This window comes from Podarcis filfolensis (assembly GCF_964270895.1).
Source record: "Podarcis filfolensis genome assembly, chromosome: 7".
Taxonomy (NCBI): domain Eukaryota; kingdom Metazoa; phylum Chordata; class Lepidosauria; order Squamata; family Lacertidae; genus Podarcis; species Podarcis filfolensis.
In genome coordinates this window covers 41,905,389-41,923,703 of record NC_139603.1, presented here as the reverse complement: position 1 = coordinate 41,923,703, position 18,315 = coordinate 41,905,389, and the positions used below count along the sequence as shown (strand labels likewise).

The 18,315-nt window shown below is 39.4% G+C and overlaps 1 protein-coding gene across 7 annotated transcripts in view; it reads left to right on the top strand.

Annotated features, from left to right (window-relative positions):
* LDLRAD4 (low density lipoprotein receptor class A domain containing 4) overlaps window positions 1-18,315 on the top strand; it is a 279,454-nt gene that overhangs the window by 106,569 nt on the left and 154,570 nt on the right. The window lies entirely within an intron of this gene.

The following is an 18,315-nucleotide window of genomic DNA, read 5'->3' as shown; positions in this document are numbered from 1 at the left end:
TAGCGGGCTACTCTCCTTACGGAGCATCCTGCCTCCTAAATAGAAGGCCTGATAGTTGGTAACATTCCAACCGGTTGTGAGCAAATAGTGTGATCATTTAAGGCTGTCTGCTCCTGGTATCTTTGACAAGCCTGTAGGCTTTCTCTTCCTGATGTGAGTTGCAGAGATGACAATTCAGCTGTCAGCTCTTCTACCAATCACTGAACAAAATAATGTGAGAAGTCCCACTTGCCTACCACATTGCTGTCATTTTCACCTCCTTACAAATGATCCTTTGACATGATGTCAGTTGCATGGTTAATTCCTTAACCTGCTTAAAATCCCCCAATATAATATAGTATGTTAAAGTGATTTTCATGGGTAACCAACAGTATAACAATTGCACCAATTAGCATCTGTGGTGCAATTAATTCCAACAGCACTGGCTACAGAATTTAGAGTTTGGGACATCCCCAGATTTAGTTCTGGTGTCATGCAGGCACTGGGATGGGTAATTTAGAATTGGGGACAGCCCCAGTTTTCTGACTTGAAAATGAATAAACACAGTTGTAAGTAAACACACACCAGAATTGGGCTGTAAAATATATGGATCTCATTCTTAAATGCCTTCCACAGTGCAAGAAATTTAAGTTAACACTTGATGGTCAAGCAATTGATTATGGTCATTTATTTGTTTGTATTTCTGATTTCATGTTAATTTTAAAAAGCTTTAAGAAGTTATCTCATGGTTCAACATTACCTTTGATTATTGTAGGTACTTGCATTTGAGATGAACAGGGCAAGACCCCAAACTGAACTTTATCTATTAAAACCCTTGGCATTGAATTCATGATAGCCTTTTTAGTTTATTTTTCTTTGTATCTGGTGAAATATTAACTGGGTGTATTGGATTTTATTACACACAATAAAACAACTTTAAAATACAATACATATAGAACCTGTTAATAAAACAATTTAAAAATTTTAGATAGGCCTTTTGAGAGACTGTATTCCACAGCTACAGAGCCACAACTGGAAAGGCTCTGCTCCTGACATAAAATAATTTTAGCCCCCATAAAGATACTCTTTGGAGTAGAGCCTCATCAGTAGACCTTAAAACCCTGGGGACTGATGGAGAAAGTATTTCTCAATGGACTAGGAACTGAACTTGTGACTTCCAGCATGCAGAGCAAACATTCTGTTGTGATTTATGGAGTACAAACGTGAAACAAACCTCAATCAAATTCTGTCCTTGGTTTCAAAAACAGGTGCCTTAGAACAATAGCTTCTGGAGGTAGCTATAAGAATGATCAAGCTTAAAAGGAAAGCTGTTTTGAAGATACAGAATACATTGAATTCTTTTGCTTTGAATTTGCTACATAGGCTGAGACAAAGGGTGATAATTTCTTTGTCTTATCCCAGTTTCTGAAGGGGTTCAACATCTATGCATCCAAATGGCTAGGTAAAGGTAAAGGGACCCTGCCCTGACCATTAGGTCCAGTCGTGGCCGACTCTGGGGTTGCGGCACTCATCTCACTTTATTGGCTGAGGGAGCTGGCGTACAGCTTCCAGGTCATGTGGCCAGCATGACTAAGCTGCTTCTGGAGAACCAGAGCAGCACACGGAAACGCCATTTACCTTCCTGCCGGAGTGTTACCTGTTTATCTACTTGCACTTTGACGTGCCTTCGAACTGCTAGGTTGGCAGGAGCAGGGACTGAGCAACGGGAGCTCACCCCATCACGGGGATTCGAACCGCCAACCTTCTGATCAGCAAGTCCTAGGCTCTGTGGTTTAACCCACAGCGCCACCTGTGTCCCTGGCATCCAAATGGCTAGGGTTAAGGTTTTTGAAAAAGGTTTTTAAAGTTCTTGGGGTTAGGAACAGTTAGCCAAATGCAATGCTAGTGGCTTCACAAGATTTCCTATGCAAGATGACCAGGGCCTCAGCAGAAAATTATTCCAAAAACCTATATTCAGTCCTGGAATGTAGCAGTCAAGGATAGTGTCTGCAAGTGTGTTCAAATGGCCTTTTTAATGCTACTGAGCATCTACAGCACCATATTTTGGAATAATGTGGCAAGTCCACCGAAAGAGAAAGCATAACATCCCAGGCTGGCTTACACTCTCACGTCGTACTTTCTTGAAAGTAAGCTCCATTGAAATCAGTAGGGCAATTCTGAGTAAATATGCATGGGATCAGACTGGAAGTGACTGTGAAAATATCACCTCGCTCAGCAGGGAGGGGGGATGTGTCTGAGCCTACTCTAATATTATTACAACAGGTAATAGTTTGCTTGAATAAATCAGAGATGGCAAAAATAATTGGCAGAGCATGGATTTATGTGAACAGATGGTATACAGGAAAGAACAGAGAAACTCCAGGGAAGTGTGAGCTGTCCACTGAGTCTTTCATTCTGTTCCTGCTCTGACTTTATTTCCTAATGCTGTGTTGTCTAATTTTGGAATATTTTGATTATTATTTTTTGAGGGAAGGAAGATGGCCAGCTTTCTGACTGCTTTGACATTTGTGTTCTCCCTTAAGCTACTCCCATTTGATTTAAGGGCGCAGTCAGAAAGGGAGCTTTGTGGGGTAAATAAGGAATTCAGCTTTTTTTTTTTTAAAGATGAGCACAGTCACAAAGAATGTATCTTTGGAACAAACATCTGTGCACAATCAGTGCTTCTGAGAGCTTCATTGGTGAAACAGTTTCGTACAATGACAGTTGAATGTAGATAGCTTGTATATAGGTTGTGGTATGAGAGATGGGGCTATGTAAACAGGGCAAGTTTAGTGGCTCAGAAAAGCATGAAATGCTTGTTTGGGATATGAGTGATTCAGAAATTGTATGTTTATCCTGGAGGCTTAGACTATACAAACCAGTAATTTATACTGGCGGAAGATGAATATGGAGCCCGGCTGTGTATTCAATCAGTTCCTGATTTAAATGGAAAAAATGGAAATTGCAGATGACGCACTATTTCCCCTCCCCTCCTCCTGAGTCTTATTATACTTGATCTGTTTATCTTGAAAGAAATGCTCTGTGTACACTGTTGCAAATATTGCCCCTCAGTTGTTCCAGGCAAGACATTGGACAGACGTGAGACCTGTCAGTAAAGTGAGAAAATGGTTGGCTCAGCGAAAATTCACTGTGGCTTATTTTATAGCAGGGGTGGGGAACCTGTGACCATCCAGATGTTGTTGGAATACAGCTCATTTTTATTAATCTTTTTTTTTTAACCATTGGCCATGCTGGCTGGGGTTGATGGAAGCTGGGAGTCCAACAACATCGAGGGTCACAGGTTCGCCATTTCTGTTTTAAGGAATCTGTTCTACTCGTAAAGGAATGCATATTTTCTCTCTCGTTGGAGAAATGCAGTTTGCTTGCCAGAAGAATTCTGCGGTGAAAGAAACTGCTTAATGTGTTTCACATGGCATTGGAGAGAAGATACAGCAGACTGTAACACATGTAGCAAATGTGGTTTGAAAAGGTAGCACGGATGAACATTTGTAATTGGGGGAGTTAAAAAAATACCGCCTTTTCAAAACCGCTGAGTGCTTCTCAGACAATTTGGCTCTTAGGACTATTGGGTTAAAATACAATCCATTTTATGTGTTGTGGCAATGTGCTGGGTAGCCTCCGTTATTTTGATGACTAGCTGGAAAGACTGATGTTATGATAAATGTTCTGATAAATGATTGTCTGGCTCTACACAGGACTCTTGTTCACAGCTGAAATGGGACCATAGCAAACTTGGACAAAGGGCAAATTATGGCAACCCAATACATATTCGAGGTCAGAAAGGAATCTTTAGCCTGCTCAGATTAGCTAAAAATCCTTAGGGTTTTGTTTTGTTTGGTTTCTGGCTTGTTTTTCTTACCTGAGTCTTCTGGAGAGATTTGCCGGGCAGGCATCTGCTTGTAGTACACTGTTGCCTGGATGTTCTGGGTTAATAAATATGTGTGTGTTGATAGGTGCTGTTTTGCGATATGGTTGCCAGCTAAAATTTCGAAAGTATGGAATGTTTGTTACACAGGCACACACAGTTGTGATTATACTTGGGAAATTTAAACGCTACTAGCCAGGCCCCCCCCCCCCCAATCCAGAGCTCAGCTCCAGCACCTCTCAGGTGGGCGGCATTGCCATTCTAAGAGAACAAGGGAGAAGTTCATGGTGAGCTCTTCCACCTCTTTTTCTAGAAGAATAGAACTGGCTACTAGTCTTTTCTTCCTGTGGCAGTATATATCTGATAATTCCAGGATAGTCTTGTATCACAGGGTTGTGAATTTCAAATCTGGTCATTTTCAGTCCTGGGGCTCTATATCTACAAATGAAAGGATCTGATTATTGATATATTTTAAATTAGTGTGTGTGTGCACGTGCAAATACCTCCATCCCTTTTTGTTCCACCTCCCACTTTTTATGTCAAGCTTTAAGTGGGTCTGCTACCAAGTGGGTCTGTGCCATTAGAGGTATGTGTGAAACATCTTGTTATTTATCTTTGTCAGCCACCCTGGGAGTCTTTTTTGGCTTTACAGCAGGGTAAATATGCTTTAAATACATAAATAAGCAAAGAGGTATGATCTCCTGAGACTTGTTTTCTGGTCCCAAACGTAGACTTAAGCTAACCAAATTTAATCTTGCCACCAGAAGTCCCAGTGGATCTGTTCTTTCGTTAGATATAGAAACCTTGGGAGGCTGACAGTGAACAACCCGACAATTTTAGATAGAACATGCCAGACCTTGACAATGTCTTTTAAGTTGGGTGCTGTTATTTCATACTGCAAAACCCTAATCACAATTTATCTCACTTTGACTGATAAATTTGATCTTGACTCATTGCATGATACAGATTTTCATAATAAACCTTCCCATTTCTTATTCCCCTCTGAAAAAGAAGCAGATCATTTTCACAAATAATTCCTGATGTACTGTGACTTATGCAAGACTATCAACTTTATATATTTTCATTGGGCCTGTAATAAAGAGTGATAGAGCAGCAATTGAGATATAAATTAAAAGTAAATGCAGCCTCTTAAGTGTCATCAAATGATATGTAGCAGATAAAAATTCTTTTTTTTACACTTAGTAACTGTGGAACACTGTCTAGAAATACAGGCTAGTGCTAAAATAACATTCTTCTATCAAATTTCATATTTAGATCACTTTGTTGGAATGTAAAAGCATCATTTGGTGATAATTATGGAGTAATTAAAATAAATTGTCTTCTCTGGTTTAAAAACTCTCTTGCTCAGAACTACTACAGCACACACCATCCATAGTTTAAACTTTCAGGCCGTAGTCCTGAACACACTTAGTAGAAACTAATCTCCATTGCAAATAGTGGGAATTACTTCCTAGTAGTTCCATATATTACAACTGGGCAGGGTCACAAAACATGCCATCAGATTGTGCTGCCAGTTCTTGTCTTTGTCTTATAGATACTGCAAGATAATAAAATAAACGGATCTTTGCAGCCTTTGACTTGTGCATATTTGCTGAAAAGTGCTCACATGGCTTCAGAATATTCCAGCACTTGAACTGCTTATGAAATAAGAGGGCATGAAAAACTGAATCTGGAGCTATATAACTTTGTTTTGTTCATGCCAAGTATGTTCAAGGGAGTCACTAAAATCTTTAGATGTTTTATTAAAGGTAAAGTACTGAAAACTAGAAATGGGACAAAGTGGTTTAACCCTCTAACTTTGACCCACTTACTATCCCTTTATTTTCTTTTGCTGCATAAAATTCCAGAGCTCTAGAAACCCCACACAGCATACAGGCATGGATGACTCTCACAACAGTGTGTGTAACTGAAACAAGGAATGGACTCACAACAGAACAGATCACTACTGTGAGCTGCTGTGGGTGTTAAGAGGGGGGATCATTTTGCCCTGAGAAGCCCGCTTTCTATACAACGGTTCCACAAAAGCTCTTAACTCCAAATTTAAATTTGTCCTCTGATTACTGGATCCGACAAGTAGCAAATGCTGAGTAATTTGAAAGTTATTGAAGAACCCCCATTCTGTTTTTAAGTTCACACCTGTGTTGCAAGAGAAATATGTCAAGATGTATCAGTGTGGTTCATGTAGCAAGCCTTGTGCTTTTTTTGAGCTTGGTTTATCAACTCCACTACGCAGTCTGGAATTCTCAACAGCACTTGGGTGGGCAGCAAAGGGTAGCATATGGGGCAAATCTCATGAAAAATAAGCTTAAAGCTGGTTCCATTTTCTGGCCTGTAGCCAATGTTCAGTGAGTATTTCAAAACTGTATTGACAGTTTGGAGAGATTGTCATCTTTATTCAAAGGTCTGATTGAGTCACCTTTATTGAAATTTTGAAATATGTGATTTAAAAAATATATTAATTGGTTAACAGATCGATTAACCACTTAGAAGCCAGACAGTTAATTGATTCAAATCTTTAATTGGTTGACAGCTCTAGAAATTAGAAACATGCTGTTGGGAAAGAGAGGGAGAAAGCACTGAATGCAAAATGTGTTGTAAACGTCAGCAATCCTTTGAAACATTTATAAAAGTTGAAGTCATTGCGGGACAGCGTTATGTTAATGCCTCCTTGGCACATAGAAATATGCCATTGTGGATCAGTGTGTGAGGCAAAGCAGCCATTGCATTTTGTGTGTCTGGTTTGTGATAGTGTCGGATTGGTATAATCACATTGACCCAATATTTAGCAACCCATTCTAACTCTGCTTGCTGTGTCGGCCTAGTTGCTTGAGATACTAAGAAGAGATTTTGTTAGTTTGAAAAAGATCAGGAAGGTAAATAAGGGGAAGTGATGTAACAACTGCATGGCAGTCTCAGTATAGAAGAGGAAGGTCCCTGAAAAAAGTAATACCCCCCTCAAAAAACGCAGTACGTATTTATATGTTTACCTTTTTCCAATACATGATTACATTTTCCAGTATATAGTTGAGCTGCTGGTAAACTGGAATCGCTACAGTCTTATCATCATCATTATCATAATCCATTTATTAATACCCTGCCTTTTTCCTTGACAGGGACTCAAGGTGGCTTACAGATAAAAATAAGATCAGCTAAAAACATAGACAAAAGCGATAATTAAAAGCAATTAAACATTGATAGAATTAAAACTATCTATTAAAATTTCAAAACCATACAGCCCTTTTGTTAAAAGCAGCCAGTTCCCCAAAGCTTGCTGGAACGAGAAAGTCTTTTACCTGCCAGTAGAAGGACCACAAGGAGGGAGCCAGTCTAACTTCTCTAGGGAGGAATTTTCAAATTCTGGAAGCAATCACCAAGAAGGCCGTCTCTCATGATCAGTCTTACTATCTGTTGTATCCATTTATTTTTCGTTCACATATTGCTACTTTTCTCCATATGAATGTGAGGCTGTGCAACCCAAATATGTTTGCATAGGCAATTACGTTGGTGTTGGTAACGCTACCAAACTTGTGAACCTAACGTATGGGTAAGTTAGTACATGCACTTTCATTATGTTTGCAATCTCCTGTGAAGGTTTGCATGGGTGAAATAGACTGTGCCATACCAGATCAAGCCATTACGGCAAGCACATTTTGTGTACCGCCAGGCAGAACTGCAACCATAATGTTACTGAATTCAAGAAGTTCATGGTTTAAGCTCTGTTGAGCACTGAGATGTGAAATGTGTGAGAGAAAAGCCACCCCTACTTAGCATCTCTGAGCAGACCGTCCACATGCGCTACTGTAAGCCTGTTCTGAACTTGCTGTTGGTGTTTTGATTATTGGCCTCATGTATTTCATCTGAGCAGAGTCACAAACAGAACAGAGGCAAACTCAGAGTTATCATTCATTCAGTTTAATAATTCCAATGAGAGGAAAGTATATCTTGACGTGTAGCAATTTAGGGAACGGTTTAGAAGAGTGGGGACAAATGAGCTATCTGCAGGATAAAATAATGGATGCCAAATGCCAGTTGTGGCACTACTATGCCATTTGCCGGTTGATAACAAACAGCATTATTATTTTGCTATACTCAAGGACTGGCTTATTGTGGGACCCGGGAGATTCTTCATTGCCACTTTTTGATCAGTGATGCTGAAATTCTAAGAGATTTCCCTTATGGCTGCTCTGCATCTGCTCATGATCAACAGCTGGAGGTGCTGGAAGTAGTTAAATTCACATGATTAGAGCACAAAAATTGACGTTAACAGGTGTGTGATTATTTGGCATACCCTGAAATTGTTTTGGCTCAAAACACATATATGAACACCCAGCTTTTGTCATACAACATTGTTTCAGTCAAGAAGCTGACACTTAGGGTTAAACTAATTTTGTGTGCTAGAGTGACTGGGGTGATTAATTTCTCACCGTGATAGCAAAATAATTATAGCACGCTAAATATGTTCATGCCATTATAGGACATGAGATGGTTTATGGCTTCTCTATTTTTTAAATATTAAGCAGATATTTAGAAGTTAAGATTGCATGTACATTTTAAGCACATCTACACCAAAGAATCCTGGGAACTGTAATTTAAGGGTGCTGGGAATTGCAGCTCTGTGAGAGTTAAACTATAGTTCCCAGGATTCTTTTTTGGGGGTGGGGTTCTTTAAAAGTATGTTGTGTACACAGCCTAAATTTCCCTTAATTTCTTTTGCTGTTATTGAAGATACAAACTTTTGTCTAATGATCTCATGCACTGTGTACCAGCTGTTTCCATAAAATATCTTCATTGTGAAGGGAAACAGTCCAGTCTCATGCCTCTGTTTATATTTGTTTTTAAAGGAGTAACTGAAGATGCAAACTTTCTTCCTATAACTTTTTATTCTAGACTGTTACTTCCTTTTTAGTGATAAATTGGTTGGGGGCTATGACTTTGACTTTCTTCTAGATTTCTTTCCCCCTAGATTTTGAGGGAAGGATTATAGATCGGACTGCAGTCCTTACGTACCTATGAGTGCATGTCTACTTCTGATTGCACTGTCCAAAAAGAAGCGAAGTGAATTTCAGCTCATGGCACAAAATTATATAATTGTACTGTTTCACTGACTGCATAGTCACATTTATCCAAAGACCCTTACTTTCTCTAATAGACAGACTGGCTTTCATAAGCTATTTCTTATTTTTCAGAACTTTTTATGTGCTCCTCAGGGACATTGTGGTTTTGTGAAGATCACACTGCCAGGTTACTGGTTTTCTGAACATGTTGTAGCTGCCCAAACTGTTTACCATATGTGGGGATGTGTTTTCTGAGTACAGTCCATTTTATTGATGCTACTTGATTATTTTTCAAATTGTGTACTTCGTGATAAAGTTCCTCCTGTTAGAGTGTGTGTCTGTCTGTCTATCATCTATCTATCTATCATCTATCTATCTATCTATCTATCTATCATCTATCTATCTATCTATCTATCTATCTATCTATCTATCTATCATCTATCATCTGTTAAACTTCTAGTTCCCATCTGTACCACCCTGCTATTTTGATGTGAATGTAGAAGCTAGAAGAGCAACAAATTATTTTATTTATTGCTTCTCCCTGGCTACTGTTTTTGGCTGCTAGGTAAGAAACCTGGAGAATAAGGTCTACCTTTAAATTTTCACACAACAGCATGTGACAAATGAGATGAAGCAATACTAGACCATTGGTAAGAAGTGACCAGGGGGGAGAGGTGTTACTGGTGAGCTTTGTGAGTTGGCTGTGGAAACAGATGGTAGCTGGAGCTGGGACACTGCAGGCATTGCTCAGTGATTGGCATGCAGAGGCGCAGCTGGGGGGGGGGCAGGGGGCACTGGGCGCCAACAGCGGAGGGCAGCACTTACTGTGGGACCTACAGTGTGCCCGAGCCACGCGTCTCTCTTGGGAATGGCATGATGGCTCAGGTGCCTGCAGGCTCCATGCTACCCGAAACGGCAGTGTGGGGCTTGTGTCTGCCCGTTGCCTCTCCCTCAGCTGCCCTACAGGGGAGGTGGTGGCGAGGCTCCACGTAGCATGCCTTGCCCCAGCTCACCCCGCCCACATGGGCAGCTCGCAACTAGGGAATTTGCACCTACAGGAGGTAGTGATGGCCACCAACTCGGATGCCTGTAAAAAAAGGATTAGACGGATTAATGGAACTAAAAGCTATCAATGGCTACAAACCTTGATGGCTAGGCACTGGAGGCAGCAATGCTTCAAAATACCGCTTACTGGAAAGTATAGGAGGGGGAGAGTGCTCTTGCATTCAGGTCCTGCTTTCGGGCTTCCCTTAGGTGTCTGGCTGGTGACTGGGATGCTGGGCGAGACCCTGCAGGCTCTTCTTATGGACTTAGTCCTTAGCAGACTCCCGACCACTATCTCACACCAGATCCCCAGAAAGAGATGCTAGCACTCCACTAGGTGAATTCAGTTTAAACAGTGGTTTTCAGCTCACTTTCTCTCTGTGTCCGTGTCTTGATTTTCTGTTTTCCTCCTTCTACTGCTTCCAGTCCTTCCAGTCCCCCTTTCCTGGGAGAGGAATATCTTCCATATGTCATCTTTCCTGGGCTCTGATGGGTTTCTCCTTCCAAACCATTTCCTAACAATTAGTGTCTATAGACATTTCTCTGGACATCCTGAATCCTTAATAAGTAATTTGCATGTCAGAGGGTATGGCCAGGTCAGTATTCATGCTGTTTTGAAACAAACTAAAGGCTTATCCACATCTACCTTTCCTCCGCTCTTTCCAGGCACAGTCCATGCTTTAAAGCTTCTCCCCTCTTGACCTCTTAGTGTTTCCCCAGTCAGTTTCATTTCTTTTCTCACAAAGAAGTGTGCTTGTTTTGGGGGACAGGGAGGTTGCGGGTTTTAACATTTTGGGGAACAAAAAAAAAAAAAAAAAAAACAAGAGAGGAGAGCTACTTGGATAGTTGATCCCTGACCTGGCTTGACATGCCTTGTTAATGGTGCAGTCCAACCCAGGAATGTGAGAACCTTCCCTGAATCCCCCCAATTAATCTAGTTGTTTGAAGTACCCACCAAACCGATGCACACTTAGTATATGATACTATTTATATCAAGTCAGCCAAGAATTTCAAGGCTGTTAAATACTGATGTCTATCAATACCCTACCCCTACCCCCCCATAGCTGACCTTATTAAAAACAAACAAACAAACAAACAAACAAAAACAGGCAGCATTTACCTGTAAATTAAAGTGCCTTATGTGGAACTGGATGATAAAACAATGGTGCTGCTGTTTGTATTATGAAGCCTAGTGCAAAGGAAAGTCTGAAAGCACTAACCGTAATGTAATGGGATGGGATTGTATACGGGTGAGTAGACACAGCGTGTGTAAAATAAGCATTGAAAATAATGATGGCATTACATTTCACAGTTCAGCATTTAATGATTACCGCCCCATCAAGGTATATATGTATCAAATTCTTTGGCCACAGTTTCTTTGGTACTTATCCAAAAGCCTACTTACTATATGTATTTATTACGTTTTTAAAAAGAGAGGGCTTCTTTAAGAACAATTTGTTTCAAAGCTGCAGCTTACACAGAATGCAATGGCTTGCTTTCTAATGAAACTATCGGCTGAACATTGCCTTCTGGGCACTCTTTAAGGTGCCATTTTTTAATCCATAAAATGCTCTATGCTGCAGTTCTGCAGACATTTAGGCTACCTAAATCTCATGGAAGCCAATAGGTTTTAGAGAACCTACCCCTATGCTTTAGCTATTGTATCCAGGTTCATAGGGAGTTATACTTTAGTCTCCTCACTTTTATTAAACTCTCTTCTCGTGAAGGATCACCAGAGCCGGAGCATTTTTCTAAAGTTGGTGCAAAGTTGTTTTATTCAGTCTGTCATTGACAGCCAGAATCTCCCCTTGGCAGGAAAGGTCACACCGCTGAAAAGCTGGAGTTCCTGCTGGCACCTCTCTTTATTTGGTGTAGAAGGGAAAATTTATAAAAGTTGGGATTAGATGGCAATGAAATGCACGCAGTATGGTAAGTAGCAATTCAATTGGGACACAAATGTGTGCAAACTAAGCACAGTGCCCATTCACACCAGCAGTAATAATCAGTTTAATATCTGATGAAATTGTTTTGTTGTTTTTGGACTTTGTAGGGATGCAAGCCTAATGATTTTTTTTTAATCCAACTAATCTTTTAATCCATAGCTGCTAATACTTACTACCTATAGGGGTTAGGGGCTGCTCTGTAACTGACCAGCCAGGATTGCTGATTGCCACTTGAAAGTAGAAGTGGAATAGCTTTGAAAAGTTATTTATAAAACACAGTCATGCTGGATTATCTTTAAAACTTAGATCACCCTCCCCCTCCCTCTCCTGTCTAGACAAGCTGTGTTACAACTCAATTTATTGAGATCTCTTTGGTATGTCATTAGGCACAATTATGCACCCTGGGTTGGTTCTGATTTCCTTACCAGTTCAAGTTTGAGACAACTGACGTGATTCCTAACAGCCTCTTCAATTTTTGTTAGTCACAGAATGATCCTTGCTATCCTAGCCTGCTCCCTGGATAGTGAGGGAATTGCTTCTGAATTTATCTGGATCAGCAGAACCCAAAGGAAATCTGTTTGATTGCAGAGGCTTCCAGTTATATGATGAGCCCCAGGAAATTGTCACCATTGTGATGGAGTATCTACCTGGTATGGCCCAGAGTCAGATTCCAAGTTCTGGTCGTAGGCTTGGATGGCCTTGGATGACCCAACTTGCCCAGATGCCACAATGTATGAGGAGCTCATCTTGCCACCATCTTACCAGCCTGAGAAGGTTGTGTTCTTAGAGTAATTCTTGGAAAATATGATGAAGGGCGGGTAAGAAATTCAGTGAATAATAGCCATGGCCCGTTCATCACATTTAGTTGGGCTCATAGGCCAAGTGAATGGCGTTGCTTGGTGCTCATGAAGAGGGCTAAACTGGAAACCTCATGGCTGGGCAAATCTCCAGGGCCGGACGGTTTAACCTCAAAATACTATAGATCTTTGAAAGATTGGTTAATTCAACCACTAAAGGAGGTTTGTAATGAAATATTGGAGGGGAAAAAAGCGCCTGAGTCGTGGAAGGAAGCTTATATTACACTTATACCAAAAACTGAGTCCGAAAAAACACAACTTAAGAACTACCGCCCCATATCCCTACTTAACGTGGATTACAAAATTTTTGCAGATATTTTGGCTAAAAGACTGAAAAAGGTACTAGTTGAGGAGATACATAAAGACCAAGCTGGCTTTCTCCCGGGTAGACACTTGTCTGACAACACGAGAAATATAATTAACATTTTAGAGAAGTTGCAAGTGAATATTAATACTAAAGCAGTTTTGATATTTGTTGACGCGGAGAAAGCCTTCGACAATATTTCTTGGAGTTTCATGAAGAAAAATCTACAGGGGATGGGGGTTGGTCAAGGTTTTGAAAATGGTATAGGTGCAATTTACTTAGAACAAAAGGCTAAATTGATAGTTAACAACGTGGTGACAGAAGAATTTAAGATTGAGAAAGGGACACAACAAGGCTGCCCAATTTCCCCATTGCTTTTTATTTCGGTCCTGGAGGTTCTGCTAAACATGATTAGAAAGGACCATTTGATCAAAGGTATTCAGGTCGGAGCTAAACAGTATAAACTTAAAGCGTTTGCAGATGACTTAGTATTGACATTACAGGAGCCAGAATCTAGTACTAAAAGAGTATTAGAATTGATTCAGGAATTTGGTCAAGTTGCAGGATTTAAGTTGAACAAGTTAAAGACTAAGGTTCTTGAGAAAAATTTAACACCGATCAAGAAAGAGAGGTTTCAGAAGGAGTCGGGATTAACATTGGTTAAGAAAGTAAAATACCTGGGGGTTAACATGACTGCTAAGAACCTAAATTTGTTTAAAGATAATTACGAGAAATGTTGGTCAGAAGTGAAAAAGGATCTTGAAATATGGTCAAATTTGAAGCTTTCCTTGTTTGGTCGAATTGCTGTTATAAAGATGAATGTATTGCCAAGAATGTTATTTTTATTTCAATCATTGCAAATTTTGGACAAAATGGATTGTTTCAAGAAGTGGCAGAAAGAGATTTATAGATTTGTCTGGCAGGGCAAGAAGCCCAGAATAAAATTTAAAATATTAACTGATGCTAAGGATAGAGGTGGATTTGCCCTGCCAGACCTTAAACTTTACTATGAATCAGCAGCATTCTGCTGGTTGAAAGAATGGCTGCTTCTTGAGAACACAGACATTTTGGATTTAGAAGGTTTTAATAACGTTTGTGGGTGGCATGCATATCTGTGGTATGACAAGGTTAAAGCTCACAAAGCATTTAAAAACCATATTGTCAGAAGAGCATTGTTTAATGTCTGGACAAGATATAAAGATTTACTTGAAAATAAAACCCCAAGGTGGTTATCACCGATGGAAGCGAAGGCTCAGAAAAAGCTCAATATGGAGGCCAAATGGCCAAAATATTGGGAGATTTTGGAACAAGAAGGTGACAAATTGAAATTGCAGAGTTTTGAGAAACTAAAAGATAAAGTGCGAGACTGGCTTCATTATTACCAAATAAGGGAGGCTTATGATATGGATAAAAAAACTGGTTTCCAGGTGGAAAAATCAAAATTGGAAACAGAACTGTTAGATCCCAAAACTAAGATACTATCAAGAATGTATAACTTGTTGTTGAAATGGAATACACAGGATGAAACGGTTAAATCTGTTATGATTAAATGGGCACAAGATGTTGGACATAACATAATGTTTGCTGACTGGGAGCAGTTGTGGACCACAGGTATGAAATTTACGGCATGTAATGCCCTAAGAGAGAATATTATGAAAATGATATACAGGTGGTACATGACATCAGTCAAGCTTGCAAAAATATATCACTTGCCCGATAATAAGTGTTGGAAATGTAAGGAAAATGAAGGTACATTCTTTCACTTTTGGTGGACGTGCCCAAACATTAAGGCTTTCTGGGAAATGATATATAATGAAATGAAAAAGGTATTTAAATATACCTTCCTGAAGAAACCAGAGGCCTTTCTCCTGGGCATGGTCGGCCAATTGGTGCCAAAGAAGGACAGAACTTTTTTTATGTATGCCACAACAGCAGCAAGAATACTCATCGCGAAGTATTGGAAGACACAAGATCTACCCACCTTGGAAGAATGGCAGATGAAAGTGATAGACTATATGGAATTGGCGGAAATGACTGGCAGAATCCGCGACCAGGGAGAAGAGTTGGTGGAAGAAAATTGGAAGAAATTTAAAGACTGTCTGCAGAAACACTGTAAAATTAATGAATGTTAAAATGATGCTGGATTGAAATGAGATGGTTTTAGTAACAAAATTAAAAGAATATGTAAAAAAGGATTGATAATTAGATGAAAATATGATGTTTAATATGTTAAGATTTATAATTAAGATAAAAACAAAGAGGGAAAGGATTTGCTGAATTAACTATGTGAACTGGAATACAAAAAAGGGAGGTGTGAGGAGGTCAGGAAACGAGTAATTGAAATATAAGACATGAAAAGTTTGATTTGTTTTTAATTGTTTTTTATTTTTCACATATTTTGTGTTTTTTCTGTATTTTTGTATCTTTTTTCTTTGTCTTTTTTATTTTTCCTTTCTTATATTGTAATTTTCTTTGTTTGTAAAATCTCAATAAATATCTTTTTTTAAAAAAATAAACTGGAAACCTCATGTTCTCAGGTTTTTTCCTAGGCATATTTACCGTAATTTCTATAGTACAAAAAAGTATGTTGCATGCTTGGTAGCATAATAGCTCTGTTTAGTTGCAAACAGATATGCTTTAATTTGTTATAGCAACAAATTTGTATGTCTACTTGTACAGAATCATGCAGTTGGAAAATTGACTTAAATTTCCCCTTTTTCTTGATGATTTAAATTGCCTTGATTTAAATCACTGCACCCTAACTAGGCTTGATTTCTTTAAACAAATCCTCCCTCCTGTTATTGGAGGGGGGGAGAGGGAAATTTCAGTCATTAGTACTGAAACACTACTGTGAATGGGAAAGGAAGGCTGCACGCCTGTATTACTTACCTGGGAGTAAGCACCATTGAATTTGATGGGGATTATTTTTGAGTAGACCTGTATATGATTGTAAGAGAATTGTTTGTATGTGTATCTGTTTATAAAGGTTTAAAACAAGGGGGAAGTGTCTCCAAAGATTTATGAAAAAAGCAAATACCCGTAAGTAATTTCAAAGAGCTGAGAGACATTTAAGATAGTGTTTTCATACAATAGTGTATATATGTGGAAGTCAGATGTTCTGCATTTATTAAGAGTATCTGAAACTACTGGTGCATGGAAAAGACTTTGGAATAGGAGAGACTTAGCTCAAAATGTCATTTGGACCAACAGTTTTTTATTATTATTTACATTTCCTGACCCATGCTGCATATATATTCTAGTTCAAAAGAGACTAATGTGTCAGTATCAGGGGCAGGCAGAATATAGAATATAGATTGGGATCTACTAAAAGATCTAGATTGCAATAGATTGGAAATAATTTTGTACTCTCAATTGTTTAACAATAACAATCAAAATGGTTCTCTGCCCCCCACTATCCTTAATTGCATTACAGGCATGAAGAAAGCTGGCAGGGGTAGGGATGGGGAATATAACTAGGAGTGGATTTTTGAGTAGCAGAACTGTGAGTTCAGTTCTGATGTTCCTAATACATTTCTGGGCTTGGCATTCCTTAATCCTAAGTGTTTGTGTTTCGTACCTGCCTTCAGTTGGCAGATCTCTGGGTTTTGGTAAAAAACGTAAGTAGCTCTCATAAGCCTGTAGTCTGTTCACCGCTCTTCTGAGTATATGGATTTCAGTGGCATTGTCTGTCTATCTTCCTTCCTTCCTGGCCTTGAATACAAGTGAGTTTAGCTAAAAAGTAGACTTATTATAAGTGGCTTCATGAAAGAGAGAATGGTGGAGGCATGAATAGTCTGAATGGTACAAGCAAGACTTGTTAAGTTTTCAGCAGAGAGCTGTTGTAGTCTCACTATTTGTGACTGGGTCCAAGCAGTGAACTGTCTTAGTATGGCACTGGGATGGGAGGCCATCTCCCAGCTTCAGTTGTGCATTTGAAACATGGTGGCAGTCATGAAACATTGGTGGTAGAACCAACTGCTAGGGACCCCTGCCCCCAAAGTTGATGGGCATTGCCATTCAGATGGTGTGCATGTGCCACATCATGCAATCGATTATACCCCTCCAATATTTTATTCAGGTTGGCACCCCTAGTGGCAGTAACAACTGACCTAAAGTGGTTGAAAGCTAATAAGATGTGGATTTCAGGGCTATCTATGATTCTCCCATGCTGAAATCCTTCCATGTATCCCTTATTCCACTCTGTAGGATTGCAGCCCTTGAAGTAGTGCATATTATTACTCTTCGGTACATTTAATTAAGGCTTTTGGACCCTTGCAAATGAAAAGCAGGCTCTTTTCCTCATCAGCCTTTATTTAAGAAAACATTCCTTTAATCTGAAATAATGATACGAAACTGAAAATCTAGAACCAATTGGGCTAAGCTTTTTTTTTTGCCAAGCTAAGGAAGATCTCGAAACGTATTCAGCAGCTTGGCAATACTGACATTTGGGAATTGAGCACATAGGGTGAAACAGTGACTGTTCGACTGTGGCAGTCCTCCAGTTTGTTAATCTCCATCTGGCAGTTGAGAAAGGTGGGCAGAGATATAATTTTATGGGCCTGGATGGATTCGTGCATATTACAGTATCAAAGCTGTGACATTTTGCAGCTTTAAAGCCTTGTTTTAATGCAGGGACAGGAACTAATGATTATTATGTCTTGTCCAAAGCTGGCAGCATTCCAAGCAGACACACAAGCAGACCGCTCTTGCCTAGGATGGATTCAAATAAAGTATACATTATATATAATTTCTAAAACCTCACTTCCCACTGTCCTAGATGCTGAATGTGGTTTAAAAGCAACCAGCTTTGCAAAGAACTTAATTTTTGAATGTACACCCAGTGCACACTTGAAATTAAACAAAGCAATTTCACCAGTTTTCTGCATATTTTAGTAGCAAGTAATCAATATATTAAATACAGTTTGTAGGGGGGCTGTACTGTTCCTGCTTTGCAACTGACACTTTCAAATGTGAAAAGCTTCAAAACATTTTTTAAAAAATAATAATCATGAAATGCAGATTTAGTTATCACGATCCTGGATTTAGCAATCCGTGTTCTTGTTTCTGGGTATAGAAAGGAAAATAGCTCCTTGTGTTTACCAAGCTTCATCTACTGTACAAAGCACTTGGAGTTCCACATATGTGTCAGATTCTGGACTGGAAAAAAATGGAACAGGTGCTTAGTCTATGATTAATCTGCTCTTTTTGGCTGTTTGGTATTATATTA